We start from the raw sequence: 4,270 nt of genomic DNA, 5'->3' as shown, positions 1-4,270 counted from the left end.
AAAAAAAAAAAAAAAAAAAAAAAAAAAAAAAATGTTCACGGTGGTAATGAGTCATCTCATTCAAAAGTGGTTGTTGGAATTCCTGGCCCAGGTAGCTCACTCGAAATCCTTTCTTAACCAAATTTCTGAAGACTCAGTGAAAGCTGGTGAACAGAGAGAGTAACTATAGAATCCTGTGAAATCCCAGTTAGCCAACGAGGTGCCTGAAGTATAACTACTCTGTGAATAACGAGGACCTGCCTTGGGCCATAAAAAGTCTGGTGGCTCCTCACACTTCAAGGGAGTTATTCAGCAAATATTTGTAGATGGTAAACAGCATGACTGGAAATGTTTCTCTTTGGAATTTTATTTTATTTTCCCAAACATCTTTACAAATGGATATTTTGTGGGATGTTGAGTATAAATATTTAAGAGACTCAGTGAAATAAATGCTAGTTCTGAGCACTTCCGGCTTCCAACCTTTTGTTTGTTTTCCAGTGAGAATGTACAGTAATCCATTTCAAACTCTGACTTTTGTGGATTTAGACCAGGCTCCCCCGGAGGTAGGAATACCAGGGCAAGAATTAACCAGATTGTAATCTGTGTGCCTGGCAGTCTGACGTCACTTGTAGACTCTGCCAAACTTCCTTTGGAAGCAGATGTTCCTAGAGGGGGAATGCTAATCACTTATCCTCTTATGTTTGTTCAGTAACTGCTGATTTGTGGGAAATACAAGGATTTAGGTTATGGTTACAAATAATTCACAAGGGATATATGTTTTCAGAGAGAATAAACATGATTATTCCAACACATTTTTTCCTCTTTCCTGGCATTTCTCATGTTTTAATTCAAGCTTTCCCATCGCCTTCCAGTCAGGGAGGACTTGTCATATATTGTCCTTCCCCAGTGCAATAGCTCCCATGTCAATCTGTGGGTAATTTACAGATCTTAGTAATATTTTCTAATCGCCAGTCTAACATTGAATTATAAACGTCAAGCCCTCCTCCTTGTATTTGTAAATGCTCTCTTTTAGCCAAAAAGAGTGGAATTAAAACAAAAAAACCCCAAAGGGTCAGATCTGTTGATGATTTACAAACAAGGAAAACAGTGGGTCCCACCCATGTCAGCACTGTGATAACAGTGGCTTTTGGTTGCTATAATGAATGGGTATGTATTGATACATGTATTAGGAGAATATTGCCACTGATACAAAAATATCAAGATTTTTAATATATATACATATATATATATTTTGCATTCAAAGAATACACACTATTTGGAACATAAAGCTAAGTAAAACTGATATAAGACTGATTTATACTTGTGTAAGTCTACAACCCCAGATTTCTTTGTTGGCAATTGCTATTGAACTGAATGAGTAATTCTGGTAAGGATGAAAGTTCGGTCAGAGGTGAACTTGAGGCAACTGCTGAAGCATCTCTCCCAGGAAGTGGTGGGGACCTTTCATGTAATTTGTGGTGTGTTCTATAGTTTCTCTGGGTCACCAGAATTTGCTTATTATGTATTTCAAACTTTCAATTATTTAGAGAATTAAAAAGGAAATATGTTAGAACAAGTTTCTTCCGGAAATTGCACGATAGGGACGTTCTATAATGATATACAAATCCTACTATATGTTAGTAGCTATTCCAGAACTATCGAGGCGGTGCTTTTTATTATTATTTATTGCTATTATTTTTTTAACTAAACTACAGTTGATTTATAATGTTGTGTTAGTTTCTGGCGTACAGCAAAGTGATTCGGTTATACGTATGAAGTGGTGCTTTTTATTTTTAATTTTTTATTTAGTTATTTTTTACATCATGAAGTGGTGCTTTTTAAATGGAGAACACAAGCTTTTACAGAATGTATTTGATTCAATAAATGGAAAAATCTCTAAGAGGCAGGTTGCAGGTTTCCTCTGTAGAGTCCAAGCTTATATGGTTATTTCCAGAGTCTGTTCCAACACCCCATTGAGATTACAGTGGAGAGAAAGGATAGAACAAAGAAATGGCGAAAACAGGGCTATCTTAGGCCCCTCCCTCTGATCTCATGTCTAAAGAATTTGATTCTGCTCTTAGATGAACTGAAAAATGTCCTCTCTTCAAAGAAATGGGAGGGCAAGTTAATGACCTGGTCAAAATTTCTGAGGTAGCCTCAAGAATATGTGGATTCACAAAGTCAATCACTGCCTTAAAAAAAAAAAAAAAAGCAGCTCACTATCAGCTATGCCAAAATTCAACTTGATTTTTGCAGATTCTCCTTAGCATCTAGATGTTTGAACAAGTCTTATCCATAGGTCATCTCATTTCAGAAACCCCCAAAGTGAACAAACTCACGGATGTTCTCATTTTAGTGAATTCTGCAGCTAATATCATCCTGGAGGGGCATCAGAATGCAGTCCTGCTAAACATTAAACTTTTGACTAGAAAGGTACCTTCGCGGTAGAATAAGCATTTTCTGTTCTCTAAATGTCCCACTGTAGAATATCTTACTTGCTTTACGATGCAGAATTCACCCGAGACTTATTCCTGCCTGATGCTGGAGTGTCTCTTTGCTTGCTTTCTTGGGCGATCAGTCCCTCTGATTTGACTGGGACTGAGGCATTTCTCAGGACTCTTGGCTTTCGGTGCAAAACTGGGTCAGTCTCAGGCAAACTGCTGACTCACTTTCTGAGAGGAGTCCTGGCTCAGTTATCAGGTCTTTTGCAGCCCGGAGATCAGCATACAAATCAGCGTCTCCAGTTCTCAGAACGAGCATCACTTCCATCTGGCTGTAGAGCACAGGCGTGCCCCGCAACTTCCTACTTCCGGTGTTTACCAGAGTCTATTCCAGATAGACTTTCACCTCTTCCAAAGCTTCCATTAAAAGTCCTGGCTGTGACTACTGATATTTAGGAGAGTAGCCTGAGGAATGGTGTGTCTTCCTTATTTTTCAGTATGTTCTATATTTATTGCTCAACTACCTTGTATGAGGCATTGGGTTCGGTGATGTTCTACACGAATGCGGACCCTGCTCACCACCAGCGTGGAGTCTGGTAAGACAAGTAACCAAGCAATCATTTACAAAGCTTAATCCTTTCATCAGGCCAGGCGAGGATGAGGCTACAGTGTTGGAATAAATTCTGTTAGTTTTATACTACCCACCATCACAGATTTGCAATTTAGCTTTATGCTAAGTAGTAATATGAAAAAAACTTTGCCCTTAAAAATTTGTTTTTAAAGGTTATACTCCATTTACAGTTATTACAAAACATTGGCTGTATTCCCTGTGTTGCACAGTATGCCTTGTGGCCTATTTTATACCCCAAATCTGTACCTCCCACACCTCCACATTGCTCTCCCCCGACTCCTCACTGGTAACTACTAGCTTGTTCTCTATATCTGCAAGTCTGCTTCTTTTTTGTTATATTCTCTAGTTAGTTGTATTTTCTAGGTTTCACATGAAAGTGATATCATACAGTATTTGTCTTTGTCTGACTTCTCTCTCTTGGCATAATGCCAAGTCCATCTATGTTGCTGCCAATGGCAAAATTTCATTCTTTTTTATGGCTGAGTAGTATTCCATTGTATATATATAGATATATACCACATCTTTATCCATTCATCTGTTGATGGACAATCAGGTTGCTTCCATATCTTGGCTATTGTAAATATTACTGCTATGAACTTTGGGGTGCATGTATCTTTTTGAATTAATGTTTATGTTTTTTTTTCAGCTATATGCCCAGGAGTGGAATTGCTGGGTCATATGGTAGTTCTGGTTTTTTAAGGAACCTCCTTAATGTTTTCCATAGTGGTTGCACCAGTTTACATTCCCACCAACAGTGTATGAGGGTTCCCTTTTCTCCACCTCCTGACTTTGTGCTTTTTTAGAAAAAAAAAAAAAATTGAAGACTGTCCCTTACACCACTCAATGTTTACAGTACGTACAAAGACCCTGTATGTACTGTACAATGTACAGTACCTGTACTATACAGTACTGTACAGTGTACTGTACCCTGTACAATGGCTGGAAAAACGTGTCTTTGCTGTTGAACAAGTATGCTCGTTTGTAGTGGACAGTAAGAATTAGGAAGTTATGTTTTACATGCGGTTTTCAGTATCTTTTTTTAGCTTTGGTTTAGGTTTTCTGGTGAAATTATACTCTTCTTATTATCCTGTTAAAATATTTGAACCCTTCTACAACAAAGAGGCTTCTCGGATCTCTTTGCAGTAGAGGGGAAATATTACTCTTTTCTCATGCACTAACTCCCCAAAGCCAGCATTTTTTTTTTTTTTTTTTTTTTTTT

The sequence above is a fragment of the Lipotes vexillifer genome, unplaced genomic scaffold (genome assembly GCF_000442215.2).
Source record: "Lipotes vexillifer unplaced genomic scaffold, Lipotes_vexillifer_v1.1 scaffold90, whole genome shotgun sequence".
Taxonomy (NCBI): Eukaryota; Metazoa; Chordata; class Mammalia; order Artiodactyla; family Lipotidae; genus Lipotes; species Lipotes vexillifer.
The sequence above is the reverse complement of the archived record's forward strand: the minus strand, read 5'-3'. Positions refer to the sequence as shown.